The sequence below is a fragment of the Trachemys scripta genome, chromosome 8 (genome assembly GCF_013100865.1).
Source record: "Trachemys scripta elegans isolate TJP31775 chromosome 8, CAS_Tse_1.0, whole genome shotgun sequence".
In the NCBI taxonomy this organism is placed as follows: domain Eukaryota; kingdom Metazoa; phylum Chordata; order Testudines; family Emydidae; genus Trachemys; species Trachemys scripta.
Window position 1 is genome coordinate 94816406 of NC_048305.1, and position 22592 is coordinate 94838997.

Below are 22592 nucleotides of genomic sequence, written 5' to 3' on the forward strand. Positions count from 1 at the left end.
GCATGGGCCAGTTGTGGGTTTTTCTTTGCTGTGTAAACATACCATCAGGCATGCTCCCAGAGTGCAGCCTCTCTAACTGGGACTCTTTCCTGGGATGTGGGGCCCTGAGACCAAGTCTCCCTAGCAGCTTATGCTCACTGTCCCCAATTCCACCTCACTCCAGTTTACAGTTTTAATGCTTTGGGGACAGGTAAAGCAAGGAACGCAGGCTTTGTAAAGTAACAACTTAAACATCACACATTACTCCGAGGCTATGTACACAGTACAGCATACACTGGTATAAATTATGTTGCTCTGTGATGTGAATAAGCCATCTCCTGAGCGATGTAAGTTACACCAACCTAAGCACCTGTGTGGACAGCACTGTGTTGGCGGCTGAGTTTGTCTTGCTCGTGGGTGCTGGAGTAATAAATAGATGGGAGAGCTCTCTCTCCCGTCGGCTTAGAGCATCTGCACTAGCTGCTCTATAGCGGCGCAGCTGCGCTCCTGTAAGCCCTGTAGTGTAGCCGTAGCCGTAGAAAGCAGATGAGAGTTACAGATCTCTGGAAAACCAGCAAACACCCAAACTCAATTCCCTCTCTCCAGTGTTCTTGCCACTCCTAAGTGACTTTTGGGTTCTGGTCATCCTTCAGGGAAGTCAAGGCCATAATGCTCAGTCTTCTGGCGATGGTCTGTCCCTTGCTAGAGAGAGTGTCTCTTTTTTAAAAGCACGCTTTCTCCTTCTGTCTTCCCATTGTGGATTTTCCATTCTCCAGCACCACTAGCCCTTGTGAGCTGGTGGGTATAGAAGCTTACTAAAGCAGGTAAGAGTAATTAGCAAGTCAGTAGTTTTGGCAGCCAGCAGATGACTCTTTTTTTTGTTAGGTCTCCATAAGGTGAGAAACATGCCTTCCTTTTCTGGGCTTGCTATGCAGCGCATGACGCTACAAAAATACTGGTTCAAATAGCTTCTCAACATAAGGGTCGTACAGAAAAGGGAAGTTCTAATCTGCAGGTTTACAATCATAAAAGATGCTCACAGAACTAAATAAGATTCATAAATTGATGCAGATATATTCCCTAAAATGGTCACAATGGTACAATAAATTATTCCTTTTCAGGCTATCAGTAAGATTAATAACACGCTTGATTTGGGGGGGGCGGGACTCACAACCTGTCAGAGATCATTTATAGGAAACCCCAAAAGTTTTGAAAAGGAAGATGTAGAATACAGAGATAATAGATCCTAAGAAAAATAAAACTTTTTATGTTTTTGGAAAATTGTAAATAAATACAGCATTATTTAAACTTAATAGGTTTCTACATGCATCAGGTATTACCAAGTTGCCATTGATTTGCTGTATCACTATATTCTGGGCATCTAGAGTATTTTTTTTTATTGCTCAAATCTATTTTTCTTTTATCATATCTTATAGAGATGTCTCTACAATTATGCCTGCTGTAATACTTACTGTTGTTGACTGAAGACACTCTGCAGTCAGCTTGTTTAGTGTGCATTATAAAATTTAACAGCTTTGTAAACCCACAACTGTCTTAATTAAACCTATTATGTAGAGCTACCAAGAACATTTTTTTCCAGTTAATTTAAATATATTGTTTTGGACTAATAAATAAGAATATCGGCCTGTAGCTTCATGTTTAGAATTTGGAGATGCAGAGGCTTTAAATATGCACATTTGAAGACTGAATTTGAACGACTGTGGAATTGAATGAATGTCATAAATGTTGTTTGCCTTTTACTGTACAAAGTTGTCATGAAATGTTAAAATATAAACAAGATTGGTTACTGCAGAAATAACAGAAAACATATTGGCTACTTTTCAACCCAAAGAATTATACTTTGCTTTAGTGTTCACTGTAGGGACTGTAGAAAAAATGAGAGAAAGCGTGTAACTACATTAAAAGGAAAAGAATCACTTCTGATCCACAGTCACCTTAGTTGCAACTCCCACTGAATCGAATGGGAGTTGCATTTGTATATCTGAAGGCACAGTTAGGCCTACTAAAACAATCATGAAATAGGGCAGATTCTAACTTGAACTGTAAACTTGAACTTCAGTGGGATTCTTTGGGTGCTTACGTACTTTTCTGGATCGGGTCCAGAATGCTCAGCAACCTACAGGATTGAGCCCTCACTCAGAAGTGGACAATGTGTTTGTAATTTGACCAGTTTCCAGTATTTTTGCCCAAAGGGTGGCCTTGACAGCTGACTCACATGGCATGTGATTTTTGGCAAGTTAACATAGGATATGTTGCTTGAACTCTGCATTATATTTATACCACTCCTTTAATCCTCATAAGCACTGACCAGTATCCAAGTGGGGCGGAAGAATCAGCACTGCATTTAGAAGGATGCAAATATTTTTAATCAGTTATGGTTTATATCTTCAATTTTATTCTCTTTTGACTTCCTTGTGTAAACCTTAAACTCAGACAGTTTAAAAATACTGTATTTCGCTTGAGGCTTTGGAGATGTTTGCTTTCTCTTAATCTTTGTTCAGTGCCAAAGTTAACTTTGGTGGGCTGCTAGTGTTCCGATAGTTTGCACCTCGGGGCATTGGTCCATTAGGGAATTCAGGAAGTGGGATTTTGGGAGTTATGAATGTGATTAAGCCAAGCATAAAGATAATTATGAAAACGGAAAACTACTTTTAAACTTTAATGCGATTCAGCTGATCTTCATAAAACCATACTGCTATTTAGTTAAGCAACAGTCAATGCAGCAAATATTTTATTAATATTTCAGTTTTACAGTTCACTCCTTTATGTAATAAAATACGCTGTTAAGTGATTTCCTTTCTTATTGCCTTTTATGCCAAATGTTCTTCAAACTCTCAGATATAAAGTATATCAACAAATTAATATTTCTTTATTGCAAGATGAGATTGACCCGATAGATGTACGTTCATCTTGTGTCCTAACTGTACATTTGCCATACCACAAAAGTAGGGATCTTTCCTTAATCTATATTTCCCCCTCTTCATCATGGCAAAGGTGGTGTGTGGGAATTCCTTCCTGTGATAATGTTGCTCCCTGTATATTAGTTGGTTCTAAGCTAGTCAGTGACTGTTGTACAGTCCTGTTGGCAATTTCACATCAGGATCCTAGTCTTCTATACCTCATTAGAAAGCTTAGATGTTAATTTTTTTAATTAAATCTTAGTAGCAAACAAATCAACGGGCAATGCTCCTCCACACAGTGTGTAGTCAGCCTGCAGGAATATAAATACCGTTGCTGAATTTAGGAGGGATCGTTTTATGACCAATAACACTGGTCGTTGTGCCTGCTGAATAAGGTAATCAAATGTCACAAGGATGATTGCAGAAGGGTCGGAAATACTCTCTTCTCCGCCATTGCCATGTACCATTTCACAATTGGTCAGATCCATGATTTTTGCCTTTTGATGAAGTTTGTGTTGAGTAATGCTGGAGGGAGGAGATCAAATGTAATGCACTATTTGATTGATCCAGTCTGACAAATCAGGTGGTCCTTAGATTCTCAATCAGAGAGAGAGATCCTCTCAAAAATGTTGGGTGAGATTCGCAGTTGATATAATTTGGTGCAGCTTCTTTGAAGTCAATAGAACTCCCCTGATTTACATCAGCTAAGGATCGGGCCCATTATTGCTATGTTACATTTATCGCAAATGGTGATAGGTTTGGGTACATGTTGCGTTTCAGATAGAAGTGAGAATTGCCATCGAGCAAATCCCCCTGTGCCAAGCTTGAGTTGCTGGATTTACTGCAAGATGATCCTGTGGAAGATGTGGAATCCTCCTCAAGACACAACCTGTGGAATAACGCTAATAACTGCTCCACAACCACTAAAACAGTCTCAGGACTCTTATGGGTGGATGGAAATGGCCGGTGGATCTTTGCAATTGGGATCCATTGGCCCAACCCCTATGTCTCTGGCACTTCTGGCCATGATCCAGCAAAGTACGTTAGTTTGGGAGTAGTCCTACTGACTTCATTGGGAACTACTTACAAGCGTAAAGTTATGTGTATACCTAAATAATTTGCTATATCGGAGTCTTAGATCCAGTAAGGGTTTTAGGCATTGTAATGCATAACCCAAGGGCACCCTGCCACCTAGTGGAATTCTCAGCCCTGAGTTAGAGGCCCTGGCTCCCCATTCAAAGAATGGGCAATTTAGGTGCGTAAGAAAGGGATTTTGAGACACCAGCAAGTTGAGCAGGGAGCTGCCTAAATGAAATGCTGAGGAAAGGTATTTAGGCACCTAATTCCCATTAATCTGGGCCTCTAGGTGCCTAATTGATGAGCCAGAGAAAGGCGCCTTCCTCCGCTTGGGGATCTCCGCTATGAACCCTCTTCTGGAGGCAGAAGAATAAGTCAGGTCAGCTGCTGAGGTAACCCATACCCTAGCATCTGAAATCCAGACCTTTTTTGTAGAAAAACTCCACCCCTTTATAGCCAATAGCCTGGGCACTCACCTAGGACACAGGAGATTTGAATTCATGTCCCTACTTAACACAGGGACTTGAACTTGGGTCTCCTACATCTCAAGTAAGTGCCCTAACACTAGACTATAGAGTCAATCTCTGTTTTTCTCTGGCTCAGTTATAGAATCATAGAAATGTAGGGCTGGAAGGACCTTGAGATGTCATCTAGGCCAGCCCCTATGCTGAGGCAGGACTAAGTATACCTAGATAACTGACAGGTGGTTGTCCAACCTGTTCTTAAAAAATCCAGTGACGGAGATACCAAAACATCCCTATTCCAGGGGTGACTTGTCCTTTTAACTAGAACGTTTTTTTCCTGATATCTAACCTAAATCTCCCTTGTTGTAGATTAAGTCAATTGCTTCTTGTCTTTTGTTCAGTGGGCATGGAGAATGATTGATCACCATCCTCTCTGTAACAGTCCTTAACATATTTGAAGACTCTTATCACTCTCCCCCCCCCTTTTGTCAAGAATATACCCCATTTTTTTAAAACCTTTCCTCATAGGTCAGGTTTTCTAAATCTTGTATCATTTTTGTTGCTCTCCTCTGGACTCTCTCCAGCTTATTTACATCTTGCCTAAACTATGGTGCCCAGAACTGGATACAGTATGCCAGTTGACGCCTCACCAGTGCTGAGCAGAGTGAGGCAATTACCTCCCATATCTTGCATCTGACATTCCTGTTAATACCCCCAGAATATTTGCCTTTTCTGCAACTTCATTGCATTGTTGACTCACATTTAATGTCAGCCGCTATAACCCCCGATCCTTTTCAGCAGTATTACCACCTAGCCATTTATTCCCCATTTTGTAGTTATGCATTTGATTTTTAATTCCTAAGTGTAGATTTTTGCATCTGGGCTTTATTGAATTTCATCTTGTTCATTTCAGACCACTTCTTGATTTTGTCAAGGTCATTTTAAATTCTAATCTTGTCCTCCAAAGTGCTGGCAATGCTTCCCAGTTTACTGCCACCCAAAATGTTATAAGCATACTGTCTACTCCATTGTCCAAGCCGTTAATGAAAATATTGAATAGTACCAAACCCAGGACAGACCCCGGCAGGACCCAACTAGATATATCCCCCCAGGTTGACCGCAAACTATTGATAACTACTCTTTGAATATTTAATTATACAAAGTAGAACTGCTTCAATAGGAGAGGTTAAAGGTATGTCTACACTTGGAGCTGGACGTGTGATTCTCAGCTCATGTAGACGTACTCACACGAGCTCTCAGTGAGCTAGGGTGCTAAAAGTAGTATTGTAGCCGGGATAGCATAGGGAGCAGCAGCGTGGGCTAGCTGTGTGGTATACATGAGGTTGAGGTGGGTTTGTACTCAGTACAGCTAGCCTGTGTCACTGCTTGGTGCTGCTCTGTCTATGCAACTATTCTTAGTGCAAGTATATCTGTGCAACATGGGAATCACACCCCTAGCTCATAGTGTAGACGTAGTCTGAGAGAGATCTACCCTAGACTACCTTGTAGCCTGGTGGTTTGGGTCCTCACCTGGAATGTGAGAGAACTCTGTTCAACTCCCTACTCTAAATCAAGCAGAGCAGGGATTTGAAACTGGTCTCCCACATCTCAGGTGGGTTACTGGTATTTTGGGCACACGTATATATTCTTTATACAATTCATATTATTTTGCTCTCCTTTTTCTGGATTGTGCTAGATTCTCTCCTGCTGCTCCACAGTGATTTTTAAAATCTGATATTTCTATGCTGGATGATGCAGGATGTATTTTGCTAGTCAACAGAAACAGACCTGTCAATCTTTTCCTATGCTATCTTGGTGTTTCCCAAGGTAACTTGGAAAACTGGTTTGTTTAGCAGGAGAAATGGGTCTCAGGGAATCAGTAAAAATTGTGTTGCCCTCTATGAAATTAGTTTTGGGTCACATTTGACATCACTGACACTGATATGTCCCATTTCATTATTACAGAGTACAGTACATGAATTGTCATATATCGGGATCAGCGCAGACAGTGCTCTGGGAACTGTAGTTTCTAGGCTTTTTCTGCATATTAAAGGTGATTGTAGTCTTACGCCATGGTGTTTGCACTGTTTTGAGGTGGCTAAGCTATAGCAAAGCAGGAGAACCTTTAGAGGTAGTATAGAGACTACCATGTATTTCAGAACTTTGTCTGAAATCCTCATCAGTGATGAATTGCCTCATTAAAAGCTGCCTAGGTAAAAAGTGTTATGTAAATGGAAAATAGTAGTAGTATTTGGTGCTCAAGATTCTGAGATGGACCTGGACCAACCTCCTATATTAAGTTGTCATCTACATAAAAGTAAAGCAAGTCCTTACTTTATCAGAGAACTCATTGGGAATGCGGCTGAGTGTGGTTTCCTGCAATAATTGCTTGGAGAGAGAGAGCACAATCTCAACGAATCCCAAATTTCCTGCTATCCAAACCAAGGTGATGCTCCCCTGATATCTACAGGTTCCCTCTTCCTCCCCCAACATTCAGAAAATTTAATTTGTACTGTAAAATGCAAAGGGTTGACTTGTTGAGTCACCATAAAAATAGCAATACAGGATCAGACCAATGGTACATCTTGCCCAGTATCCTCTCTCTGACCAGTGGCCAGTGCCAGATGCTTCAGAGAGAATGAACAGAACAGGACAATTTTGAGTGAACCATCCCTATCATCCAGTCCCAGCTTTTGGCAATCAGAGATTTAGGGATACCCAGAGTCATCGATGGACCTATGCTCCAAGAACTTATCTAATTCTTTTCTGAACCCAGTTATACTTTTGCCCTTCACAACGTTCCATGACAACAAGTTCCACATGTTGACTAGGCATTGTGTGAAGAAGTACTTCCTTATGTTTTTCTTAAGCCGTCTGCCTAATTGTATTAGGTGACCCCTAGTTCTTGTGTTATGTGAAGGGGTAAATTACACTTCCTTATTCGCTTTCTGCACACCATTCCTACTTTCATTGACCTGTATCATATTTCCCCCTCAGTCATCTCTTTTCTAAGCTGAACAATTCCAGTCTTTTTAATCTCGCTTTATATGGACGCTGCTCCATACCTCATTTTTGTTGCCCCTCTCTGCACTTTATTCAGAGTTTTGCAGAAAACCTCACACATCCCCTTCAGCTCCAATCACTAATGCTCAGTCCATCAAGACAAGAAGGAATGTCAGTCTATTTTACAGTTTCCTAGAAAACAGGGATTTTGGACTAACTCTAGTTTTGATGCTAGTAAACCATTCTGTCAGGGCTGAAAGGTTCACCAGCTAGTTGCAGAGGTCTGTGATACTGCACAAAGCAGACTTGTGTACTTCAGGCTTGAAGGAGGCAAAATCATTTCCATTAGATTGTCTCATTAAGAATTTAAGGCTTGCTGCCTGAGATAACTGTTTATACACAATGCTGCCTTTGTGTCTTTATCTTTGGGTCTCTGCTGGGGTCATAATGATTCCCACGGTCACTCCCCATAAGAAGATAGGCTGTTGTGGATAAAGCAGAACATATGGTTGAATGGGATGCATTGTGCATTAAGATGTACTGTTGGCTTGTAAATATGAAAGAACAGAGAAAGTGGAGAAAGTCTTCTACACCCACTCTAAGAGGATAACATTAGTATCTGGGGAGCATATTTTCAGTGGTTTACAGTTAATAATAGCATTCTTAGATGCTGCTGTTAGCAAAAGACTAGCACACAGTGGGCAATGTAGAAAAGGCTGTGTAGAAAAATATCTTAGAATCTTCAGTGCAGTTGTTAACGTGGTGTGAACAAATAGTGCTAATGAATTTTTAAAAGTTTAAGAATTATATGGATATGGGAGTAAAATTCTTACCTTCTCTTTCCCTTCCTTACATACGTTTTATTTGTTAATTTCCTTTCTTTCTCTGTCCTTATGATCTTGTTTATCTTTATCTCATGTCTTATAGAATTTAAGTAGTAATAAAAGATAAAATATTAATATTATGTGTATGTCCCTTCTCATAATAAAAATATGATAAGGAAGAAGTCAGAGGCAGCTGGAATTCCTTAGAACTTAGACTGACGCCAGTTCAAGAAATATTTCCTTTTCCTTTTTTATATTTTACATGCATGCATACATACATACATACATACATAATTTTCTTAGTCTAAATAAAGTTTTGAAATTGCTGGCATCATCTGTTGGTGAAAGTGTAGAACTACAAATTTTTAACACTGTACATCCAAGTTTCTCAAAGTGTGGGACTTGCCCCCTTGAAGGACTTCTCATGGGTCGGATGTCTTAATTGTTCTTCAGCATCTCAGTAAGTCTCCAGTGTTGTGGTTGCAGGGAAAGACTTAAAAATGTGCCTCAGACACAAATAATGTGGCAGTGTCTACCTGTATTTGTAGAGAGCCTGAAACAATAGCTCCAATTTGTGAATTGCCCCATTCATTTTAATGGCTATTAACTCAACTGCCAGTAATAATCCTTTAAATGTAAATATTGTTAACCATTTCATTGTTCCCAAAGCATGTAAGAAAAGAGAGAAAGTATCATATTATGAAGGTCTATACCAGAATTTGCCAAATTATGGGGTGTGTCCCTCCAGTATGTGAACAACCGCTGGAGCAGGATGTATGGAAAATGTCTGCATTAAGATGGTTAGCCTTTCAACACCACACAATGAGGTTAAAAGGGGAGTGTGATTGGTTTCAATGTCTTGTAGGGAAGTTTGCTAAATGTGGTTGTGTGCTATACTAAGCAAATTATTTGTACTTTTCTTCTAAAACTTGTTAAACGTAGGGCTTGTCTACACTGGCAGTTTACAGCACTGCAACTTTCTCGCTCAGGGGTATGAAAAAACACCCCCCTGAGCGTTGCAAGTTTCAGCGCTGTAACGTGCCAGTATATGCAGTGCACCAGCTCTGGAAGCTACTACACAAGCCACATTAAAGTGCTGCGTGGCAGCGCTTTAACATTGCCAGTGAAGACATGCCCATAATTACATAGGAATGACCATAGCAGGTGAGACTAATGGTCCATCTAGCCCAGTATTTTGTCTTTCAGCAGTGGCTGTGCCATTTGCTTCAATGGAAATGAACAGAACAGGGTAATTGTTGAGTGATCTGTTTTCTTGTCATCCAGTCCCAGCTCTGGCAGTCAGAGGTTTAGGGACATCCACAGCATGGGGTTGCATCCCAGACCATCTTGGCTAATAGCCATTGATGGACCTATCCTCCAGAAACTTATCTAATTCTTTTTTGAACCCAGTTATACTTTTGACCTTCACTATAACCCCTGGCAACGCATTGCACAGGTTGACTGTGTGTTGTGGGAAGGAGTACCTCCTTATGTTTATTTTAAGCCTGCTGCCTATTAATTTCATTGGGTGACCCCTGGTTCTTGTGGTATGTGAAGGGGTAAACAACACTTACTCATTCACTTTCTCTGCACACACCCCTCAGTCATCTCTTTTCTTAGCTGAACAGTCCCAATCTTTTTAATCTCTCCTCATAAGGAAGACGTTCCATAGCCCTAATAATTTTTGTTGCCTTTCTCTGCACGTTTTCCTATTCTAATATTGAGATGGGATGACCAGAACAGCACACAGTTTTCAAAGTGTGGGCATACTATGGATTTATATAGTGGCATTATGGTATTTTCAGTCTTATTGTCTACCCCTTTACTATAGTTCCTAACATTCTGTTATCTTTTTTTCACGGTCACTGCACATTGGGCGGACGATTTCAGAGAACGATGCACGATGACTCCAAGATCTCTTTTTTTGAGTGGAAACTGCTAATTTAGACCCCACTATTTTGTCTGTATAGTTGAGGTTATGTTTTCCAATGTGCCTTACTTTGCACTGATCAACATAGAAAATTGTTCTACTGTTGTGGTTATAAATATTTCAAGTGAAGAATATTTATCTAGTCTCATGTCAGATACGGTTATTTAAGAATAGTTTGGAGATAAATGTATTCACTATGGACCGGATGGCGCCATGTGGATTCACATCCGGAGATGAGAATCTTTGTCTGCCCTTGCAGAAGAGGAAGTCAGCTGACTGATGTATCACTCTTTTTTTCCCCCCAGAGAGATGTGTGAGAGAGTGAAAGGTCCCGGGAAAGGTACACCCATCACCTTACCCTTGTGAAGAATCCACTTGGAAATTATTGCAGCTTGATAACTCGTGAGTGGAGCATCTTTTATGCTGGGGTAGCCCAAAGGCAGCAACTGGCAGGAAAGACCTGTTAGAATAATCTACCAGGAGGCATCACAGAACTATAGGAAACTCTCTGAGAGAAACCTCAGTGTTTCTTGATTTGTGTCTGGGTTTTTCCATATAGGAGAGTTACTTGATCCTGTAAAAATAGTTACCGGAGTGTGTAAATCAATGGATAAAAGGTGATGGCTTTGAATGTGAAGGGAGTCACATTAAGCTTCAGCATAGAGTAAAAGTGCAGATTGGTCATGTGCTTACCTGTGGAACGCTGAGTTAGATATAGGGCTCAGGAACCGTGTACTTTTGACTCTTGAGAGTTTGGTGGCTATTGTAAATAATGGCTGCCTGAAAGTGATTCTTTTTTTTTTTTTTTAAAGAGCCTCAATGAAAAGTTTTTGCTCATATACTATTTCTGTGTTATACCAGGAAGGACTCATGAGGTCTGATTTATGGGTTCATAACAATATACAACATTTACAAAGAAATATCCTGTTTTGGGCATCCAGAAAAAGGGTTTTCAAAAGAAATAAAATTCACCATTTAAAATAAATGGAGCCTATTTTTTTATTTCTTACCATTTTTATCTCTTAAGACCTCCAATCGGCAGGATGTCACAACCCATTTCAAAAGTATAACGTGGAAGAAAATCTAGAAAAAACAGCCCCCGATATAGGAGAGTGAAGAGTAAAAGATGATGTCCACCCTAAGTATGGTGTGTTATTAACGTACAGTATTTTGTTAATCAGAACAACTTTCAAACGGGAATTATTGATAATTAAATGTTCCCACCCATCCACTTTCTGTTGGGTGCAAAATGCAGCTTTTATAACTGCTAACTCGCATGCACAACAATTTAACAACATGCTAATCGATTGAATGGGCTAAATCTTTTAAACATTAGGGTTGGGATTTTCAAACACATTGGATCTTGTGACATTTCAACCCCATACATGATTTGCTGGAGCATTAATATAACCTGTAGACAAACTAATAGTGAATTTTGTACAAACAAAGCACAGAGGTTCTGAAAGATAAATACTAGAGGCCATTTGCACCCTTGCTGTCCACCACAAACTTTTTTTAAAGAATTGGTTGTGAGACTGTGCAGTGCAGCAGGTGAGACTATTCACTGTAATGGAGACTTTAGGCTTCTGCTGCAATATAATTCATTTATCTGGTGAAAGCTTTCCCATGCTTTTCTTCCTTGCATTTTGTTAGGATGTGATTATCTACCACCTATTCATGCATAGAGGATCACTTGCACATCCAAATTCAAAACTTTGGGTATTAGATGACTCCTGTCAGTGAGATTGGCTTTCCCCTGCCATTAGGTAATCCTAATATATTAATGTTGTTGATTATGACGAATAAATGAATGCTATTTTACTCTCAAAGTTACTCGCCCCAGGTGACTGATTAAATAGAATTTTATGAGGCTGCTTTACCATACCAATTTTATGCTTCAGTACAACATAGTCTTTTTATGCCTGAGTGTAATGCTTGAAACTTCAGAAGGCCATTGTTGTGCAACTGCAGATCTTTCTTCCCTATAGACAGCTGGGTTTGTGTGACCTGGGAGGTAGCTTTTCAGCACACTCATTTGACCTGTAAAAAGCTCTAGTTCTCCATGGAGTCCTTCAGGGCTGTAAGTCATCCATTTTCTTATGTACGACCTGTGTGATTTCATGTGTCTTGTGTGAGAGCAGCAAGCTTTGGATGAGACCCTTAGGAAAAGTAGCAGGCTACCGGGTGGTTTGCTGTGGACCTTCATAGGTTTTTTGCTTATGCATTTGGGTCCCTTCCATCCTTGATTGTGGGATTAAATCTTAATAAACCATAATATTAAAACTGATTGATCTATAAAACTAATGAAAATGAGGCAGGTAAGAAAAATGCATCTGTCTCTGAGGCTAAGTTCTGACCCCTAGGAAAAAATCTTCCAATCAGATAGCGTGTGGAGAAGATTCAGAATGAAGTCCTCCTTGGGTGGTAGAACATGGCACTATCTCAGGCTACATCTACACTACGGGGGTTGGGGGGGGAATCGATTTCAGATACGTCGAATTCAGCTACGCTATTCCCGTAGCTGAATTTGCGTATCTGATCCGACTTACCCCGCTGTGAGGATGGCAGCAAATCGACTGCCGCGGCTCCTGCGTCGACGGCGCTTACTCCTAGCTGGGCTGGTGGAGTACGCGTGTCGATTCGGGGATCGATTATCGTGTCCCGACGAGACACGATAAATCGATTCCCGAGAGATCGATTTCTACCCGCCGATCCGGGTGGGTAGTGAAGACAAGCCCTCAGGATTACCTAACACTTTTTCCTATGGACTTTTCTCCAGTGGAAGCTTCTCCAGCATCAGGCTCTGAACAGTTGTAACCAGAAAATGTATAATTAATAGAGGGTTGTCCCTTACAGAAAAAAATAGTATAATAATCATGTAATTATGTGCATGTATTAAGATACAGTCTCTAAGGGGTTTGGCAATTCTTAACTTTTGAGTACTTGACTTTGCAATCTTAATGTATTTCAACAAAGTTTTTATGTGCAATTCCCTAAGTTTTTTTTTTTTTAAAAGCAAACTGAAAAACCAGACATTCCATCATGTGGTGTCATATTGACACCTTTATGGATCAACAACACGGTTGGAACTTTAAAATCTATTATGCAGACCTCTGCTACTAGAGCTGACAGAGTAACTGACATCAATAATAATATCTAGCACTAACCTGGCATTTTTATTAGTAGATTTCAAAGCACTTTACAAAGAAAGATGAATAACAATATTCCCATTTTACAAATGGGGAAACTGAATCACAGGGAGGTGAAGTCACTTGCCCAGGGTCACCCAGTAGGCTTGTGGAAGCCCCAGGAATAGAAACCGGATCTCCTGAGTCCCTGCCCAATGGCCTATCCACTACACAATACTGTCTCTCAGAGTAGGTTGTTAGCCTCTATGTGGACCAGAAATACAGGGGGATAAGATGCACATTTCCCCACACTGATTCTTAGTCCTCGTCTCCTTGTCCAGCCAATCCCAGTCTCCTCCGACCTGGCTCCAAGGCTCCTTACCCAAACAATCCCCGCCCTCTCCCAATCTCTTTGACCCATCAATCCCAGTCTCTGCCTCCCCGCCGATTCAGGCCGGTAGTGTAGACCTAGCCTCAGTCTTCTTGCTGATCCAGTCCCAGTCTCACCATCCTTCTCCGCACTGCCTGCGTGATAGCAAAGGGTCATTGAAAGCATCCCTGATTTCAGTTGGTGTGCCCAAACCCATCCCAGTCCGGAGCAGGCCTGGAGAAGTACAGCTTCACCCCTGTTGTGCTCAGTTGCTTTGTGGGGGCCAAACACACTAGGAGGGGTGTGTGTGTGGTGGGGGGGAGAGAGTGGAGCATGCTCTATTACTTGTGGGATTGTGCATATGCAGTCTGCCAGGACTAGGAACTGAGAGAGACTCAAGGATGCTCAGTGAGCATGGAATCTTCAGAGATTTTAGCTGATAAAACTGTGTGTCTGAACTATGACTTTTCAAAGTCTTATAACTTGGCCAAATTTGGGTGGATTTTCATGGAGGATGGCAAAGGCACACTCCTGACACAGAGGCCAGCCCCCTGCATCCAAAGCATGGGCATGCAATAGCTGTCCAAAGAAACTGCTGCCAGAATTTTTTTTTAACATGGTCAGAACAGTGTGTTTTTCCTCTTTCCTCATTATCAGAAATGGCTGACCTGTTCAAAAACAAACAAAGAGATAAATAAATAAAATAATTTTAGCCCGAGACAGACACCCTGCATGTAAAAATTCATCCCAAACTTTCAGTTTGCAAGGGTGATAAGCAATTTAAAACAGGGTCTTCTAATGGGAACGGTCAGTCAACCTTAATAGGCAGCAGTACTAGCCTCATTTATATACATAGACATATACACACCATTTAATATGTGATTTATTTAATGTAATGGTGATGTTCTAAGCAGTGTTCTGTGTTTTCATTAAACAGGCATTAGTAACTCAACCATGAAAATTGCTCTGAAACTTGTCAACAAAAGATCAAGGATTTGAGGATGTTTTTTCAACAGTTTGAAAAAGTTTTTTATTACTTAAGGGCCAAATTCTGCTTTCTGATAAGTACACCCTACTCCCATTGATTTCCGTTGTAGAGCTGAAGAAAGACCTGCCCCTCACACATGGTTGATGGCCTGCGTGGAGAGTACTGAGAGTGGAGTGTGTGGAGTCCCTCTGTAGGGACCTGAGCACAGGGTGGATTGTATCTCGGGGTGCTGCTCCCCACTTCTGCGTGGTTAGAGGTGAGTTCTGTGTGCACTCAATGAAAACAGATGAAAAAGAGCACCATCTATGGGGGCACAATTCTAAGTCTTTTTAAAATCCTGAACAGGTTTTTAATTTATACTTCCTGGATATAGTTTTCAAAAATGGCCATGTAGCTTAGAAGCCTAAGTCCCAATGACTTTAAATGGGACTTTGGCCCCTACAGTACATCTGCACTGCAAAACAAACCAACAAAAAACCCACTGCGTCAATAAGTCTCCGAGCCTGGGTCAGCTGACTCGGGCTTGCTGGGCTTCGGCAACAAGGCAAAAATAAATAAATACATAATTAAAGGAGTAAAGACATTCAGGCTGAGGCTGGAGCCGGGGCTCTGAAACCCAGTGATGGGGGGAGCGTGTTAGAGTTCAGGCTGTAGCCCACATGGGAATGTGTGGCTATTTTTAGCCCTGTGCTGCCAGCTTGAGTCAGTGGACCTGGGCTCTGAGACTTGCTGCCCTGAGGTGTTTTTTTGGTTTTGGTTTTCTGCAGTGTAGACATGTCTTCTAATGGCTTGTTTGTGTCGTTTTCCTTATAGTTAGGGCCCTGCCAAATTCATGGCCATTAAAAATGCGTCACGGACCATGAAATCTGGTCTCCCCTGTGAAATCTGGTCTTTTGTGTGCTTTTACCCTATACTATACAGATTTCACAGGGGAGACCAGCATTTCAGAAATTGGGAGTCCTGACCCAAAAGGGAGTTGCAGGGGGGTTGCAAGGTTACTTTAGGGTGGTTGTGGTATTGCCGCCCTTACTTCTGCACTGCCTTCAGAGCTGGGCGGCCGGAGAGTGGCAGCAGCTGACTGAGAGCCCAGCTCTGCAGGCAGCAGTGCAGAAATAAGGGTGGCATAGTATGGTATTGCCATTCTTACTTCTGCGCTGCTGCTGGCAGCTCTGCTTTCAGAGCTGGGCTCCTGGCCGACAGCTGCCACTCTCCAACTGCCCATCTCTGAAGCCAGCGCCGCCACCAGCAGCAGCTCAGGATTTAGGGTAGCAGAACCGCAAATCCCCCCTACAATAGCATTGCAACCCTCCAGAACTCCTTTTTGGGTCAGGACCCCTACAATTACAACACCATGAAATTTCAGATTTATATAACTGAAATCATGAAATTTGTGATTTTAAAAATCCTACGACCATGACATTGACCAAACTGGACCCTGAAGTTGGTAGGGCCCTAATTATAGTTTTTGTGAGGGTCTATCTTTTCTTTTTTTTTCCCTTTCTTCTTTTCCTTTTCCCCCCTTTCCCTTTTTTCCCTTTTCTTCCTTCTCTTCTCATAAAAACAATACCTTCAAGTAATGAGCAATCTGAGGTAATTCAAGGCTGATTTTAGATCGAAGGGGTAAGTTTTACTCTTGATATAGATACACACATAGTTTCACTTAGCTTTCATGGGAGCTCTACATACGTGTGAACACATGCACCCTGAGAACACAACACAATCCTACAAGCAAGGCCTCAGACCTATGTAATTATGCATCCGCCTATACTGCTGTATAATTTCCCTGTTTTTCAGATACAGCATAACTCCACCATTTTGCTGTCACAGTTTCTCCTTTTGCCATTCCGCGTGCTTTTGTAGGGATCAATAACTCCACAGAGCAGAAAGCCAAGGGAGGATGCGTAGTTCAGGGATTCTGTGCTCCTGAGTGGTATGGTCAGAAACGGAAGAATATGCAAGGAGCATAGAAGATTTTTCATTAGAAAGTGCCTGCTTAGAACTCTGTTGGGTGGGCCTTTTCTCCAGGTTGTAGAAAATCCTGTAAGTGACTTAAACTTGAAAAAGGGGTGCAGTGGATCAGGGAGCCAGTGAGGAGCAGAAGGGGCTGAGGAAGGCATTATATCAGCTTTTCATCAAGGAGCCATTATAATGAAAATGGGGTGGTCTTCTTCATATAAAACGCAAAGAACTTGATCTAGAGATCACTGAAGTCAATGGATATACTCTCATTGATTTTGTGGGAATCTGGAACACGGGTGAAGCACCCTGAAGACAGTGGGACAGAATTTCACCCATGTAATTTTCTCCAGAGTCAGGACTCAGTGATGTGGAGAGGATTTGAGGTGAGATAGGGGAGACATAAAAACTAATCCAGCCTGTCAGGTGGGAGCTCTTGTTAAAACTGGATTGGTTTCCACATCAAGAACTTTAAGTGAATAAAGGCCATGCGGCTTTGCCTGCCATGCATGTGGCTACAATGCTTAGGCAGCAACGGGATGAGATAAAGTTGGAATGTCAGACTTAATTTCCTTGCTTTTGTTGTTTGTGTCAAAATCTTCATGTTACTTAAATATGTATTGTGCAGTAATTTAAACATGATTTACCAAAGGTTTTCATAGCAGGTGGTGCATTATTAATGAGAACATAATGGGAATAGCTTCTGCTATTTACTAGCAATATCAAGTGTTGTCCTCAATTCTCAGAATTAATGGCATATAAAAGGGACTCCCAACCTTTTCTCTCATGATCCTCCAGACTAAGACCTTTTTAACTCATAGGCTTTGAAAGAAAGACAGATTGGGGAGGGTGGTTACAAGTAAATAAAACATAGTTCTGTTGTTTATCAGACATTGTTAGAACCTGTGATATGCAACCACAAAGCCAGATGACTAGGGAGTTACCTTTTGCAGTGGGCAAGGGGTCGGGGTGCTAGGGCTGTGACAGAAATCTGTGCTTTGTGGTAGCTAAGTTACCAAGAAGGTGTGTAGTTCCTAGAATTATATGTACGAGCCTTGTGGTATCCTTGTGGTATCTTTATGTCCTACAGAATATTCATACCTGGAGAGGTCTGGAGTAAGTCTAGAAAAATCTTAACAGATCTTTATTCCTCACATACATTCAAATTGTATTATCAATGCACTTTAAATCTCCCCCCCGCCCTGTTCTCCAACTGTTCTTTTGTATTTTTTTAGGGACTTGGTGATTATGTTCTGGAAATATCTTGGTCTTGTTACTGGTTTAGACTCACCAGTTTAGACAGATTTATTCTGCTTGTTCCAGGGAATAAGCCAGAAAAACGCATTTCTCCCTTTCTAGTTAATACATCCAGGAAGTAATTTGCAAATGTGGAAACAATGGGTCTTATATAATAGAACAAACTGCATAGGTAATTCATGAGGAAGATAAACCTGTATTGCTAAGATTTTCTTATTTGTAAGCTGTATATTGCTCTCCTGTGCTTTCCACCATTAAGTACTAATGGTATTGCATTAGTAAAAAGCACCAGTATCTTGACTGGCTCTGCAAAAATTTACACAGAGGCAAATAACCTATTTTACGGTGTTACGGTGTTATTTGTTTATAACTGTTCACTTAGCTTGTCACTCTGGGTGCTATATATCGTTAAAATTTAATCACTGCTCTGCATTACTGGGGTTATGGAGGCTGGACTGAGAGAGAAAAGAGAAAGAGCAAAATGACTGGCAGTTAGGTACTTAAATCAGTCAACATACTGATTTATTTGTTTTAAGGAACACAAGGGGACAGGAACATAAGGGAAAAGAGGTTAGCTGTTTTTGTAACTATGATGGACAGATCAGTCATTGGCTGTAATGGTCATAGATGCAAATCGAAACAGTTTTTGAGAATGATAGCATACTCGAAAATGACTTACTATCCACATTGTATATAGTCATTCTGAAACTTATATGATATCAGGGTTCTGTTAAGGTTACACAAAGAATAAGGTGAAAATCACTTTTGTTAAAAGGCTTTGACTGCAAAAGAACTGCGTATGAAGTATACAAAAATTCAGAGGAAGGGCATTGCGAGTTCTTTATCAGCAGGCTGTGTTGTACATATAGCTTGAAATATTTTAATCCATAAACAGGACGCTTATATGTTGCTTTCTAGTACATGTAAATTGGAATATTGGCTGCCAGACAAATGGGTCACAATCTTACCTACATGCCAGAACAGGAGGCCTGAGTCTCTTCATATTTTGTGTATTTGGAAATGATAGCAGTGTGTTTCTTAGCTAAAGTACAAATCATAGAGAAACCACTGGCACAATTTTATATGACCACTTCATAAGTATTTATTTGCATGCCTAATATTTATTTGTGATTTTTTTTTTTGGGAGGGTCAGGCAGTAAATACTGGTTTTCACTGCCAACATCAGGAGATTTCACAAGGGATAAAACTGCATTTCTCCTAATTTTTTTGAGGGTTAACTCTGTCCATTTAGTAACTATAGTCAATATTTTTTTATCTTTATCAGTTTTTTACCTGTGGAAACTGTCTCTCCTCCCCCCACGCACTGAAAACAGTGGACATTGATGATTGTGATATTTGTATGAAACTGTAACTTCATATGCAGTTTCTCCAGTGGTGAGAATTATTTATTTATTTTCACAATCCTAAATGGCTCCTGAAAGTGGTGTGAAGTCTTCAGGAAGCAAACAGATCCTTCTCAAATTAGATTAGGCCCTCCTGGTATTTTAAACCTCCAGAGGACACTAAAAATCTTTGCTCAACAATGGTCACCATTGACAGATGCAATCTGTCTCTCAGGATTGGTTTACCTGGGCAAGCCTACTAAGGTCTGGCCTATTTTATGTTCATGTAACTTCAGGATTGAAGTTGTTACAATAGTTGTATACAATTAAACACAGCTGGAACGCAGCCACCTGTGAGAAACAGAAATACATTAGAGGATCTTTCCATAAAATACATTGATTAGAGTGGGGTCTTTTTCAGTATCTTACAGATGACTCTTTGGCTGACAGGGTCCAATCTAGAGCTCAGACAAGGAGAATATTCTTCTCTCGAATTTAGGATAGTAGAGGCACACACAGGTGAATACGAATTCATATTTATTTTGATGAGCACCAGGGTTGCTGAGACCTAACCCTCTCCTACTTTTCAGATGTGTAAGTGTGCTCTCTCCCAGACCAAGAGGCTGTAGGAACAGTGGCAGGCTGGGTGATCATATACTGGGGATCATGAGGGAAGTGGGGGAGGAAGGAAGAGAAGAAGAGATGCTGGACAGGTAGCTGGGGATAACAGGGAATACGAAGCTCATTTCAAAGAGCTCTTTTCCTGGTCTCCTTTCTTCTGGACTTCCCCACAACTCCCCAGTGCAGAGAGTTGTTTTAAAACATGTTAGTGTATTGTGTTACTTGGCCCACTGTAGCAAGCCAGCCTGTCTTCTGTGTAGGTGGAACTGCTGCTGAGTTATTATCAGTGACCTTACTGGGCTTAGCCATAGATATTTTGTGCTGAATCAGCTCATTGTAGATATTCATGTGCATTTATTAGATGACATTTAACTAGCTAAATAAAATATACATTCGCAGTTATTTATCTAGCTGTTGAAATAGCACATATTAAATGTACATGGATATCTACAACGGCCTACAATGATTTCTTTCTATGGCACACTCCTGGAGGGATTCTTAGACCTGGGGGGGTGGAAAGGACAGGGGGAGGGGAATGTGGGAGTGAGGGGAGGGGGATGGGGAAGAAAAGAGGTTAGGGGAATCGTGGGGTGAGCAGGACCCCAGCATGCGGCATCCCCTCAGCAGCAGCTGGGGCTTCCCCATTAAGCAGGTCCATTGAACCTTCACCCTGACAAGCCCTACCCTCCCTACACCTGGACCCTTCGCTGAGCTCCCCATACCCAGACCCCCACCCCATCAGGCCCTACACCCCCTCCCCCGCTGAGCCCCAACCACCTTCACCTGGCTCCCCTGCAGAGTTCCATTGCCCCTGCACCCAGAATCCCCCAGTGAGCTCCTCTGCATCCAGATCTCACATTGAGCTGCCTGCACCCAGATTGCCCCACACAGAAACCTCTCACCCCATACCTGGATCCCACACTTGGATCCTGCCTACCCACACCTGGTGCACCTGGCATTAGAGAGACAGGGCCCTGAGGTGTTTCTGGGGCAGGCCCAGCCCTTGCACTGTGTCAGGGTTAGGTGCAGCCTCACCACCGAGTCCTTGTCCCGGGGAAGGTGGGGCCTTCAGGGTGATCTCCCGTCTCAGTGCAGCCAGTGGCCTGTGCTCCCAATTGCCATGCTGGAGCCACATTTATTTATTGACAAATAAAATTTGCAGAATTTTGCAATATTGTGTGCATAATTTTTATTTTTTTGGTGCAGAATTGCCTCAGGAGTAATGGCTAAAAATGAACCTCTAGGTGTTTTACATATGATCTATACTGGAACCTATGTTAAAATGTGTTGTAGTCCAAACCCCCTCTTTCACGCCGGTTCACACCCATACATTTTGAATGCTATCTTCCCTGAATAAATAGCTGAATATTCAGCCGCTCACTGGGTGAAATGATCTGCAGCAGTTGGCAAATGCTGAGAGATGTGAATGCCAAGGGAAAAGTAAAAATAGGTCCCTAGAAGATTACGAGTAAGGATTACTGAAAAGAGAGGATTTGTTGTATGTATAGTGTGTTTTCTCGACACGTGTTGTTTTACAATGAATGGAAATAGAGATTCAATTTTTAGGCCATTTTCTATTTTATCATCATTTCTGGAATGGAGATTAGATTTGAGATTTGTAGGATGAAATCAGGTTGAAATGATTCTTAACAATATCTTGAACATGTCTGCAAGATTTTAGTCGCTGGTGTTAGAAGGCAGATGTGTCACAAACAAATATTTATTTGTTTGTTTGTATTTTTGTAGCACCTAGGAGCCCCAGTCATGAATCAGAACTACATTGTGCTAGGTGCAATACAAAGACTGAACAAAAATCCTTGCCCCAGAGAGCTTAAAATCTCGTATAAGATAAGAGACAGCAGATGGATACAGACAGATGGGGGAGAAGAAGGAAACAATAAGACCGCATTGGTCAGTATGCAAGGCAGTAGTCTCAGCACACCCAGTGGCTTAACCACTGTCATGTTTTTTGTAGGCATTATGGCAAAGGAAAGGTTAGAGGAGGGATTTGAAAGATGATAATGAGATAGCTTTGTGGATGCTTATAAGGTCTGAGGGACAGCAAGAGAGAAAGCACAAAGGTGCTTTCTCAAATATGTCACAAGTGAGCTGGCATCATTGGCCAGTGGGAGGTGAGAATCGACATTTCGATAGTGAATGATAGGTGTAGGGTTGGCATAGGCCATGAAAGGCCTTGAAAGTGAAGACAAGCATCTTATGCTTGACCAGTAGAGAAGGAAGGGCAGTGGAGGGATTCAAAGAGAAGGAGTGAGATGGTCAAAGCAACTGGCTAGGACAGCGTTCTTTGCAGCAGCATTCTGAATGGATATGGGTGTGGCAAGATTGCAGTTGTCAAGGCCAGAGGATGTTGCAATACTCGAGATGTGAGATGAGAGCCTGATGAGAGTTTTAGCAGTGAGGATGGATTGGAAAGCCTGTGTTTTAGAGATAATGTGCAAAAACAATCTGCAAGGTTTAGACAGCCTGCATGTAAGTACCTAGAGAGAAGAGCAAGTCAAAGCTATACCCAGGTTACGGGCCCGAGTCAGGCAGGATGGTGGGGTTGTCCGTAGTGATCAAGAAAGGAAGTGGCAGGGAAAGGCTTAGGGTAAAGATTAGGAGCTCTATTTTAGCCATATTGAGCTTGAGCAGGTGGCCAGACATCCACAGAGAGATGTCAGAGAGACCGGCTGACATTTTAGCTGATGTAAACAGTTCTTCTTTCTAGGTG

At 41.5% G+C, this 22592-nt stretch overlaps 1 protein-coding gene across 7 annotated transcripts in view; it reads left to right on the forward strand.

The window, feature by feature from the left end:
• The window catches only part of DAB1 (DAB adaptor protein 1), a 706595-nt gene that overhangs the window by 457310 nt on the left and 226693 nt on the right, over positions 1 to 22592 (forward strand). For 3 of the 7 annotated variants that reach the window (XM_034779101.1, XM_034779102.1, XM_034779094.1), the window contains one exon: positions 14794 to 14940. The exons of the other annotated variants lie outside the window; for them this stretch is intronic. The gene's annotated coding sequence lies outside the window, so the exon portion shown is untranslated. The remainder of the gene's footprint in view (positions 1 to 14793; positions 14941 to 22592) is intronic. 7 annotated transcript variants of the gene reach the window in all.